Here is a 13,434-nt window from a genome sequence, read left to right as displayed (position 1 = left end):
TCGCTTGAGCAGCTTACACCCCAGCGGTATGAAAATTCATTTGGCTAACTACAAGTATCCCTCTCTCTCCATTCCTCCGTATCCCAGTTCTCCGACGTTTTTCTGTCCTCCTGATTAAATGTTACTGATGGTATGCCTCCTTCTCGACTTCGCCTCAGCTAACAATGTACATTTCCTTGATTATCATCCCCTATGATCTGTATTTTTATACCTTACCTTTCCATATCTCTATGTCTCCCTCTCCCCTGACTCACAGTCTGAAGAAGAGTCTCGAGCAGGAACGTCACCCGTTATTTCTTTCCAGATATGCACCCCCTGCAAAGTACAGTTTTGGTCTCCTAATTTTAGGAAGGACGTCCTTGTGATCGCGGCAGTGCATCGTAGGTTCACGAGATTGATCCCTGGGATGGCGGGACTGTCATATGAGGAAAGATTGAAAAGACTATGCTTGTATTCACTGTAGTTTAGAAGGATGAGGGGTAAATCTTACATATATATATACAATTATAAAAGGAATGGACAAGCTAGATGCAGGAAAAATTTTCCCAATGTTGAGCGAGTCCAGAACCAGGGGCCACAGTTTTAGAATAAAGGGGAGGCCATTTAAGACTGAGGTGAGAAAAAATGTTTTCACACAGAGAGTTGTGAATTTGTGGAATTCCCTGCCACAGATGGCAGTGGAGGCCAAGTCACTGGATGGATTTAAGAGAGAGTTAGATAGAGCTCTCGGGGCTAGTGGAGTCAAGGGATATGGGGGAAAGGCAGGCCTAGATTATTGATTGGGGACGATCAGCCATGATCACAATGAATGGCGGTGCTGGCTCGAAGAGCTAATGGCTTCCTCCTGCACCTATTTTGTTTGTTTCTATGTATCTATGTTTCTATGTTTCTATGATCGGATTAATGATTCCAGCATTTTGTGTCTGATTTCAGTGTAAACCAGCATCTGTCAAACCTTCCTGCACAAAGGCAAACTGTTTTGTTTCATTTTAAAGCAGGAAAGGGAGTAGAATATTCAGCTTGTTTCACAGAAATGTCACCTCATCTTCTTATTCGGCAACGTCTCTCCCAAGCACGGGCACCGCCGCTGTTGCAATAATCGGGACGGTTAAGTTTATGTCCTCACTTGTTGCAATGGCAAAAAAGAATAGAATGCATTAAATTCACAAAAAGGTTGTTCCAGATAATATTTAAATATGACGCGAAGCGCAGTAAAATCAAACAAAACATTAAATTAACTAAATGACTGTAGACCACATCCATATTAACGGGATGGAGGTGGAACATCTCCAGCTTCAGGTTTCGGCGGGTCAACACCTCCGATGACCTCTCTTGGACCCACAATACCTCAACGCTGGTCAAGAAGGCTCACCAACGTCTCTTTTTCCTGAGGAGACTAAAGAACGTCCATCTATCTCCTCAGATTCTGGTGAACTTCTACCGCTGCACCATCGAGAGCATCCTTACCAACGGTATCAAAACATGGTATGGCAACTGCTCTGTCTGCGACCGGAAAGCACTGCAGAGGGTGGTGAAAACTGCCCAACGCATCACCGGTTCCTCACTCCCCTCCATTGAGTCTGTCCAAAGCAAGCGATGTCTGCGAAGGGCGCGCAACATCGTCAAGGACTGCTCTCACCCCAGCCACAGACTGTTTACCCTAGAGACTGTTCTCTAGATTCATCGTGGAGTTATATGTGTTCGCTCTACACGCTTATGCTAATAAATAACATATACGACTCAGTTTTTATATATATTCGTACAATAACATCTTCGTAATTGAAAAACAGATCCGTAATGCAGTTAATGCCACATAAGATGAAAAATCCATCAGAAAACACCCAACTGGACACAATCACAGCATTGAAAACAGTTTTAAATTTAATATGCCCTGCACCATAAAATGGAAATTAATATCCGCGCAATGCCTCATAATGTACCGGAGGAAATATGTACACGTTTGGACATCGCCTTTTTACTGTAATAGTACGGAATGATAATTAATGAATTATATTCCATTTATGATAACAAACGATTCTAAATCTGCGAATATTTTATGGTACATAATCGCTCATGTTAATCTTAAAGTGGAAGGTGAAGCCGCTCACTGATATTCACGTCAGCTTAATTGATATGCCAAAAGACTAAACCGTCATCAATGAGCCTTCGCATGCAGAATGTCACTGAGCATCGCAAACACTGGAGGTTTGCAGACGGGAGTCGTGGTTGCTGTGGATGACTTAGTGGCTCAGATGACGGAAATCCCATGTAGTTAAAATTTAGGAGTCACAGTTACGGATACACACAAATTTAGCTAAACGATTTTGGACCCGTTCAATAGAGGTGCAACTTACGTGGAACTCCAATGATTGCGAGAAAGGGGTAGTAAATGGCAAACAATAGCCCACTTGCTGGTCCGTGCATTTTCTTCAATGGGCGACCTGTATTCCCCAAACATCCAGCATGTCGCACTTATATTTTCCGAGAGAATCCCAGGTGAGTCAATTTATCTTCATGTTACCCACAGTTTAAACGACTACGGATGATGTCATTCAGATTCATGGCATTGTTGTTTTTAACACTCCACTGTAACGGCATAGGAGTGGAGTGGTTCTTCTGGTGTTGTCTAGTGCTCTGGTGAGACCACATCTGGAGTATTGCGTACAGTTTTGGTCTCCTAATTTGACGAAGGATATCCTTGTGATTGAGGCAGTGCAGCGTAGACTGATCCCTGGGATGGTGGGACTGTCATATGAAGAAAGATTGAAAAGACTCGGCTTGCATTCACTGGAGTTTAGAAGGATGGGGGTGGGGGGGGGGGGGGGGGGGGGGGGGTGGGGGGTGGGGGGGGGGGGGGGGGGGTCTTATAGAAACATATAAAATTATAAAAGGGCTGGACAAGCTGGATGCAGGAAAAATGTGTTCAATGTTGGGCGAGTCCAGAACCAGGGGCCACACACTTAGAATGAAGGGGAGGTAATTTAAGACTGAGGTGAGAAAAACACTTTTTCTTGCAGAGAGTTGTGAATTTATGGAAGTCCCTGCCACAGAGGGCAGTGGAGGCCAAGTCACTGGATGGGTTTAAGAGAGAGTTCGATAGAGTTCTTGGGGCGAGTGGAGTCAAGGGATATGGGGAGAAGGCAGGCACGGGTTATTGATAGGGGACAATCAGCCATGATCACAATGAATGGCGGTGCTGGCTGGAAGGGCCGAATGGCCTCCTCCTGCACCTATTTTCTATGTTTCTATGTTTCTAATACGTCCAAAATGGAAACAAAGAACACAACTTGGATAATCAGTACACTCTGAACGTTTCCCCGACAACAGAATATCTACATGTGTCTTCCCTGCTCTGTTCGAGCATATCACATCCAATGAGTTCCAACGAAATTAAATTAAGGACATTAAGAAAGACTGGCCTTCCCCAACAGCTGCTGACAAGCTTCTACCGCTGCACCACAGCAGCGAGCATATTAACGTATGGCATCTATGTGTGGTATAGCAGCTGCACGGAGGCGGAGAGGAGAGCTCTTAAGCACGTCGTCCACAGAGCGCTGAAGATCATTTTGACACAACTACCAGCCTTGGAGAAAATCTACCACACACGGTGCCTCAGGAAGGCCGTCAGCATCCACAAAGACTCTCCACACGCTTGTAACGGACTGTTCGAACTACTTCCCTCCGGCAGACGTTACAAGTCCTTCTACGCCCGAACCTCCAGACTCAGGAACAGCTTAATTCCCAGAGCTATATCGACTCTGAACCGGCCCTGCTGAGTGCCCCCTCCCCCCATGGACTGTCTCCCTCGGATGGTCACGATAATTGCAACAGCGGCGGTGCCCGTGCTTGGGAGATACGTTGCCGAATAAGAAGACGATGTGAAATTTCTGTGGGACAAGCTGAATATTCTACTCCCTTTCTTGCTTTAAAATGAAACAAAACAATTTGCCATTGTGCAGGAAGGTTCGACAGATGCTGGTTTACACTCAAACCAGACACACAATGCTGGAACATTAATCCGATCATAGAAACATAGAAACATTGAACATAGGTGCAGGAGGAGGCCATTAGGTTCTTCGAGCCAGCACCGCCATTCATTGTGATCATGGCTGATCGTCCCCAATCAATAACCCGTGCCTGCCTTCTCCCCATATCCCTTGCCTCCACTAGCCCCGAGAGCTCCATCTAACTCTCTCTTAAACCCATCCAGTGATTTGGCTTCCACTGCCCTCTGTGGCAGAGATTCCACACATTCACAACTCTCTGTGTGCAAAAGTGTTTTCTCACCTCAGTCTAAAATGGACTCCCCTTTATTCTAAGACTGTGGCCCCTGGTTCTGGACTCGCCCAACTTTGGGAACATTTTTCCTGCATCTAGCTTGCCCAGTCATTTTATAATTGTAGACGTGTAGGTAAACCCCCCCCCCCCCCCCCCTCATCCTAAACTACAGTGAATACAAGCTTAGTCTTTTCAATCTTTCCTCGTATGATTGTCCCGCCATCCCAGGGATCAATCTCGTGAACCTACGCTGCATTGCCTCAATCACAATGATGTGCTTCCTCAAATTAGGAGACCAAAACTGTACTTTGCAGGGGATGCATATCTGGAAAGAAACAATGGGCGACGTTTCTGGTCGAGGCTCTTCTTTAGACTGTGAGTCAGGGGAGAGGGAGACATAGAGATATGGAAAGGTAAGGTATAAAAATACAGGTCATAGGGGATGATAATCAAGGAAATGTACATTGTTAGCTGAGGCGAAGTCGAGAAGGAGGCATACCATCAGTAACATTTAATCAGGAGGACAGAAAAACGTCGGAGAACTGGGGTACGGAGGAATGGAGAAAGAGGGATACTTGTAGTTAGCCAAATGAATTTTCATACCGCTGGGGTGTAAGCTGCTCGGTCGAAATATGAGGTGTTGGTTTCCGTTGGGCCTCAACCTGACAGAGGAGGAGACCCACGAGAGAAAGGTCACTGCGGGAATGGGATGTGGAGTTAAAGTGTACAGCAAACGGTAGATCGCGTGTGCCTTGGCGTACTGACCAGACGTGTTCAGCGAAACCAACGCCAAGCGTGCGCTTAATCTCGCATATATATAGGAATCCACAACTGGAAAAGTGGTATGGTAGATGAGGCTCAAGAAGGTCCATGTGTACCTCTGCCTCACCTGAAAAGAATGACGTGATCCTTGGACGGTGTCGAGGGAGGCGGTATTGGGACAGATGTTGCATCTTCTGCAGTTGCAGGCAAAATTCCCTTTGGATGGAGGTGATTTGGTGAGGATGGGATGAATTAACCAGGGAGATGTGAAAGGACCTGTCTTTGCGGAATGCAGAAAGGAGTGGAGTTGGAAAGATGTGGCTAGTGGTGGGGTCCCTTTGCAGGTGGGCAAAATGTCGGAGGATTATGTGTTGTATGCGATGGCTGACGGGGTGAAAGGTGCACATAGAAACATAGAAACATAGAAAATAGTTCGAGCCTGCACCGCCATTCAATATGATCATGGCTGATCATCCACTCAGTATCCTGTACCTGCCTTCTCTCCATAACCCCTGATCCCCTTAGCCACAAGGGCCACATCTATAGCCTTAAATATAGCCAATGAACTGGCCTCAACTACCTTCTGTGGCAGACAATTCCACAGATTCACCACTCTGTGTGAAAAATGTTTTTCTCATGTCGGTCCGAAACGATCTCCCCCTTATCCTTAAACTGTGACCCCCTGTTCTGGACTTCCCCAACATCGGGAACAATCTTCCTGCATCTAGCCTGTCCAACCCCTTAAGAATTTTGTAAGTTTCTATAAGATCCCCCCCAGCGGTAAAGAGTAGTGGGGTCTCTGTCCCTGTTGGGACACGGGGGAGGGGGGGGGGGGGACTAGAGCGGGGCTGCGTGACATCGAAGATACTCGTGCGCAGCGCGATACAGAAGAGACCCATTGTGATGCACAGCATTGGTCTCAATCTCAGAAAAGCGACGATTCCTGTAAAGAAATGGGTGTATCCCAATAATTGTAACCAAGTATACAAAGTCGAAATGTCCTTTTCCAAAACAAAAAGAATAAAAATGAACAAAGACAATTAGAAGAACAAATCAGACAATTAGATATAGATAATGCTAAAGATCCTACTATGGATAAACATAATAAAATTTTAATACTGAAATTTAAGCTAAATAAATTATTATCAGAGAAGATTATAAGATTATTACAAATTACAAAACAAGAACGTTTTGAATTTGGGGATAAACCCCATAAACTTTCGCACGCCAACTGAAAAAACGGGAAAAAGATCATGCAATTTTAAAGATTAAATCAGATAGAGGGTAATTATTAACACTACCTAATGATATCAATAAAAGATTTGCTCAATATTATAAGAATTTATACACACCGAAAACGCTAATAGACAATAATAAAGTTTCAGAATATTTGGACGAATGTAACCTTCCAAAACAAGAATTGAAGGAACAAGAGGAACTGGGAGCACAAATTACAGCTAAGGAAATAGAAGACACAATAAACACACTTAAAAATGGAAAAACATCAGGACCATACGGATACAGTAATGAATTTTATAAATGTTTTTCCGACACAGTGACCCCACGTCTACAGAAAATGTATACATACGCTTTTAAAGAACAAACCTTACCTGAAATACTAGCAGAATCAACGATCACACTAATACTTAAAAAAGATAAAGATATAGAAGAACCAGGATCATATAGAGCTATTGCTTTGTTAAATACGGATCAAAAAATATTAGCGAAAATACTAGCTAGAATACTAAGTCAATATGTCAGTAAATTAATAAATAAGGATCAAACGGGTTTATACCTAAGAGACATTCATTTAATAACCTGATACGTCTATTTAACATAATGCACTCTCACAAACCTCAAGAACAAGAGTTATCTATCATTTCATTGGACGCAGAAAAAGCGTTTGATCAAGTAGTATGGGATTATATGATTAAAATGTTGCAAAATTTTCAAATGGGAGAGAGCTTCATCGCATGGATAGAATTATTATACAACAAACCCACGGTTAGAATATTAACTAATAATATACTATCTAAGAAATTCCAATTATCAAGGGGTAATAGACAAGGATGTTCATTATCACCGCTGTTATTCGCTCTGGTAATTGAACCTTTGGCTGAAAAGATTAGAACACACCCGGACATTTACGGTTATAATACAAAATATTCAAATAACAAAATATCCTTATACGCAGACGATGTACTATTGTATATCACAAAACCCCAAATCAGTATGCCAAACATATTAAACCTAATTGAGGACTTCGGATCTTTCTCAGGATACAGAATAAACTGGAACAAAAGTGAAATTATGTCGATAAAACCGAAAGACTCAACACTTCTTTTGAAATTCCCCTTTAAAATAGCCACAGAAAAATTCAAATATTTAGGAATTGAAATCACTAGAAATTATCACGGTATGTTTAATGCCAATTATAGCCCCTTTCTTAAGAAATTAAATAATCTAATTAAATTCTGGAAAACGCTTCCGATGTCTTTAATAGGTCGAATAAATGCTATAAAAATTATCTTTTTACCACAAATCCTATATTTTTTCAATCAATTCCAATATATCTTACAAAAAAGTTTTTCAAAAAATTAGACTCAGATATTACAAACTTTATATGGGATTATAAATCCCACAGAATACAAAGATCACACCTTAGTAAACCAAAAGAGATGGGTGGTCTAGCGCTCCCTAACTTTATGTACTATAATTGGGCAGTAAATATTAAAAATATGATTCACCTGCTGGACAACTCTGCCCAGCAGGTGGATTGGATTGTAATAGAGTGAGAGGACTGCGCTCCGTGTAATACAGGAGCGACTCTCCTCTCACCAATGAATTTGAATAACAAAAATTATAATAAAAATCCAATGATACATAGTACAATTAGAACATGGAAACAAATAAAACAGAACTTAAAATTAAGAAATCTATCTCTGCCATTGCCAATAGTCAATGACCCTTCGTTTAAACCCTCAATTATAGATAAATCATTTACACAATGGGAAAGAACGGGAATCAAAACTCTCGGAGACTTGTATGAATTAGGAAAATTATTATCATTTTAACAATTACAACTGAAATATAATTTGAAAAATAATCAATATTTCAAATATCTTCAAAGCTGTGATTATCTGAAAAAATACACAAAATACTATCATAACATGCCCCCAGACTTATTGGATGAAGCCATGAAGATAAAGGCTGAATCAGCAAATCTAATATCATACTTATATAATATTATTTTGAATATAGAAATACCTGCAACCGATAATATTAGAAGAGACTGGGAACAAGAACTAGTTATAAAAATTTCAAAAGAGAGCTGGGATAAACACTTACTATATGTGTATATGACCTTCGTGTGGTGAGTTAAAAAACCCATCGCGGGGATTGTCTCAACAGAGGCCTGGGAGCCGTTACAGAGGGAGGAGCGACCTTCGTGTGGTGAGTTAAAAACCCCATCGCGGGGCTTGTCTCAACAGAGGCCCAGGAGTCGTTACAGAGGGAGGGGCGACCTTCGTGTGGTGAGTTAAAAAACCCATCGCGGGGCTTGTTTCAACAGAGGCCCGGGAGCCGTTACAGAGGGAGGAGCGACCTTCGTGTGTGAGTTAAAAAAACCCATCGCGGGGCTTGTTTCAACAGAGGCCCGGGAGCCGTTACAGAGGGAGGAGCGACCTTCGTGTGGTGAGTTAAAAAACCCATCGCGGGGTTTGTTTCAACAGAGGCCCGGGGGCCGTTACAGAGGGAGGAGCCACCTTCGTGTGGTAAGTTAAAAACCCCATCGCGGGGCTTGTTTCAACAGAGGCCCGGGAGCCGTTACAGAGGGAGGAGCGACCTTCGTGTGGTGAGTTAAAAACCCATCGCGGGGCTTGTTTCAACAGAGGCCCGGGAGCCGTTACAGAGGGAGGAGCGACCTTCGTGTGGTGAGTTAAAAAACCCATCGCGGGGCTTGTTTCAACAGAGGCCCGGGAGCCGTTACAGAGGGAGGAGTCAAAATCTGCAACGTTCCATTCGCAGATCACACTTCAAATTAAGGGGGCTGGTGGAAGCCTCTGATTGGTCGAACGGACTAGAGGAAGCAGCTGATTGGCTTGTATCCCGGGTAAGGCTTTATTGTATTCGGTTAAGGGGGAGAATGAGGGCCAGGGCAGTTTACTGTTCTGGATGTCAGATGTGGGAGGTCATGGAGTCTGAGTGCCCTCCAGACGTCCACATATGCGCCAGGTGCGTCGAGATGGGGCTCCTAAGGGACCGTGTTAGGAACCTGGAACAGCAACTCGATGACCTCTGTCTGCTCAGGGAGAACGAGGAGGTCATAGATAGGAGTTACAGGGGGTGGTCACTCCAAGACCACGGGAGACAGAAAACTGGGTCACAGTTAGGAAGGGCAACGGGCAGAGGCAGGGACTGGTGAGTACCCCGGTGGCTGTACACCTTGAAAATAAGTACTCATGTTTGAGTAAGGGTGGGGGAGACAGCCTACCTGGGGGCAGCGACAGCGGCCGGGCCTCTGGCATAAAGACCGGTCCTGTTGCTCAGAAGGGTAAGGAAAAGAAGAGGAGGGCAATTGTAATAGGGGACTCGATAGTCAGGGGGTCGGATAGGCGATTCGGTGGACGCAGACAAGAGCCCCGGTTGGTAGTTTGCCTCCCTGGCGCCAGGGTCAGGGATGTGTCTGAACGGGTCCAAGAAATCCAGAAATGGGAGGGAGAGGAGCATGAAGTTGTGGTACATATAGGTAAAACAAGAGAAGAGGTCCTGAAAGAAGAATTTAGGGAGTTAGGTAGAGAGTTAAGGAGAAGGACTGCAAAGGTAACAATCTCAGGATTACTGCCTGTTCCACGCGACAATGAGAGTAGGAATGGAGCGAGGTGGAGGATAAATGAGTGGATGAGGGACTGGTGCAGTGGGTATGGATTCAAGTTTCTGGATCATTGGGACCTCTTTTGGGGAAGGTGCGACCTGTACAGAAAGGACGGGTTGCACTTGAACTCGAGGGGGACCAATATCCTGGCGGGGAGATTTGCAAAGGCTACTGGGGAGACTTTAAACTAGTATGGTTGGGGGGAGGGACTCAAACTGGGAAAGCTAGCAGTCAGTGTGTGAGGCAGGAGGCAGAGAATGGTAGCACTCTGGCCCAAAATGTAGGGGAGAAAGAAGAAAAAGACAATAAACAGAGAATAAGAGAGGGTGGGTTTCTTAAATGTGTATATTTTAATGCTAGGAGCATTGTAATAAAGGTGGATGAACTTAGAGCCTGGATTGACACCTGGAAGTATGATGTTGTGGCGATCAGTGAAACATGGTTGCAGGAGGGCTGTGATTGGAAACTAAATATTACAGGATTTCGTTGCTTCAGGTGTGATAGAATTGGAGGGGCAAGAGGTGGAGGTGTTGCATTGCTTATCAGGGATGATATTACAGCAGTGCTTTGGCAGGATAGATTAGTGGGCTCGTCTAGGGAGGCTATTTGGGTGGAACTGAGAAATGGGGAAGGGGTAGGAACACTGGGAAACACATTCTGTAAATGGGCTGGATGGGTTGGAGTTTGCAAAATGTGTGCAGGATAGTTTTTTGCAGCAATACATAGAAGTACCTACTAGAGAAGGGGCGGTGCTGGACCTCCTGTTAGGAAATGAGACGGGTCAGGTGGCAGAGGTATGCGTTGGGGAACAGTTCGGGACCAGTGATCACAATACCATTAGTTTCAATATAATTATGGAGAGGGTCAGAACTGGACCTAGAGTTGAGATTTTTGATTAGTAAAAATCGGAAAGAGCCATGGTTTTCAAGGGAAATTGGACACTTGGTTCGCAGAAAGAGGGAGATCTACAATGATTATAGGCAGCATGGAGTAAATGAGGTGCTTGAGGAGTATAAAGAATGTAAAAAGAATCTTAAGAAAGTAATTAGAAAAGCTAAAAGAAGATATGAGGTTGCTATGGCAAGTAAGGTGAAAGTAAACCCAAAGGGTTTCTACAGCTATATTAATAGCAAAAGGATAACGAGGGTTAAAATTGGTCCATTAGAGAGTCAGAGTGGACAGCTATCTGCAGAGCCAAAAGAGATGGGGGAGATATTGAACAATTTCTTTTCTTCGGTATTCACCATGGAGAAGGATATTGAATTATGTGAGGTAAAGGAATCAAGTAGAGTAGCTATGGAAACTATGAGATTCAAAGAAGAGGAAGTACTGACACTTTTGAGAAATATAAAAGTGGACAAGTCTCCAGGTCCGGACAGGATATTCCCTAGGACATTGAGGGAAGTTAGTCTAGAAATAGCAGGGGCTATGACAGAAATATTTCAAATGTCATTAGAAACGGGAATAGTGCCGGAGGATTGGCGTACTGCGCATGTTGTTCCATTGTTTAAAAAGGGGTCTAAGAGTAAACCTAGCAATTATAGGCCTGTTAGTTTGACGTCAGTGGTGGGCAAATTAATGGAAAGGATACTTAGAGATGATATATATAAGCATCTGGATAAACATGGTCTGATTAGGAACAGTCAACATGGATTTGTGCCTGGAAGGTCATGTTTGACTAATCTTCTTGAATTTTTTGAAGAGGTTACTCGGGAAATTGATGAGGGTAAAGCAGTGGATGTTGTATATATGGACTTCAGTAAGGCCTTTGACAAGGTTCCTCATGGAAGGTTGGTTAAGAAGGTTCAATGGTTGGGTATTAATGGTGGAGTAGCAAGATGGATTCAACAGTGGCTGAATGGGAGATGCCAGAGAGTAATGGTCGATGGTAGTTTGTCAGGTTGGAGGCCAGTGACTAGTGGGGTGCCACAGGGATCTGTGTTGGGTCCACTGTTGTTTGTCATGTACATCAATGATCTGGATGATGGTGTGGTAAATTGGATTAGTAAGTATGCAGATGATACTAAGATAGGTGGGGTTGTGGATAATGAAGTAGATTTTCAAAGTCTACAGAGAGATTTATGCCAGTTGGAAGAGTGGGCTGAAAGTTGGCAGATGGAGTTTAATGCTGATAAGTGTGATGTGCTACATCTTGGCAGGACAACTCAAAATAGGACGTACATGGTAAATGGTAGGGAATTGAAGAATGCAGGTGAACAGAGGGATCTGGGAATAACTGTGCACAGTTCCCTGAAAGTGTAATCTCATGTTGATAGGGTGGTAAAGAAAGCTTTTGGTGTGCTGGCCTTTATAAATCAGAGCATTGAGTGTAGAAGTTGGGATGTAATGTTAAAATTGTACAGGGCATTGGTGAGGCCAATTCTGGAGTATGGGGTACAATTTTGGCCGCCTAATTATAGGAAGGATGTCAACAAAATAGAGAGAGTACAGAGGAGATTTACTAGAATGTTGCCTGGGTTTCAGCAACTAAGTTACAGAGAAAGGTTGAACAAGTTAGGGCTTTATTCTTTGGAGCGCAGAAGGTTAAGGGGGGACTTGATAGAGGTCTTTAAAATGATGAGAGGTATAGACAGAGTTGACGTGGATAAGCTTTTCCCACTGAGAGTAGGGAAGATTCAAACAAGGGGACATGACTTGAGAATTAAGGGACATAAGTTTAGGGGTAACATGAGGGGGAACTTCTTTACTCAGAGAGTGGTGGCTGTGTGGAATGAGCTTCCAGTGAATGTGGTGGAGGCAGGTTCGTTTTTGTAATTTAAAAATAAATTGGATAGTTATATGGACGGGAAAGGAATGGAGGGTTATGGTCTGAACGCAGGTATATGGGACTAGGGGAGAATACGTGTTCGGCACTGACTAGCAGGGTCGAGATGGCCTGTTTCCGTGCTGTAATTGTTATATGGTTATATGGTTATATGTGCATAAATGCTCGATCAACGTACGACATACGATCCAATATAAAACATTACATAGACTGTATTATTCAAAATCTAAAATAAATAAACTTTTCCCCAATGTCTCACCCATTTGTGATAAATATCAGTCACAAGAAGCTAACATAGCGCACTCTTTTGTTTTCTGTATAATAAATTCAAAAATTCTGGAACGAAATATTTGAAATCTTCACAAAATTATTTAAAACAAAACTGCTACCAAAAGCAGAATGGATCATTTTTGGAATATCGGAAGGTAACCCCGAATTAAACATGTTTCAAAAGAACTTACTTAATTATGGGCTAATAATGGGAAAAAAGCTTATACTCAAATTTTGGAAAAATGCTCCAATATCAACAATAAAAATGTGGATTTCAAACATGTTCGAAACACTACACTTGGAAGAGATGAGACTCCTCCTAGCAGGCAAAGCAGATCACTTCCAAAATACGAGGTGTGCATTTATGGAACTATTACAAGCATAAGGTGCAATAGTAAGTTAAAATATGAAGGGTACCAGGATCTGGTAACGGGGGGTATAAAATAATTTTTTTATTAAAAACACG

At 43.1% G+C, this 13,434-nt stretch overlaps 1 pseudogene; it reads left to right on the top strand.

Moving 5' to 3' along the window:
- Nucleotides 1–2,463: 2,463 nt before the first annotated feature.
- The window catches only part of LOC116967571, a 39,184-nt pseudogene continuing 28,213 nt past the window's right edge, over nucleotides 2,464–13,434 (top strand).

This window comes from Amblyraja radiata, chromosome 40 (genome assembly GCF_010909765.2).
Source record: "Amblyraja radiata isolate CabotCenter1 chromosome 40, sAmbRad1.1.pri, whole genome shotgun sequence".
Lineage (NCBI taxonomy): Eukaryota > Metazoa > Chordata > Chondrichthyes > Rajiformes > Rajidae > Amblyraja > Amblyraja radiata.
This window is presented reverse-complemented; position numbering and strand designations above follow the sequence as displayed.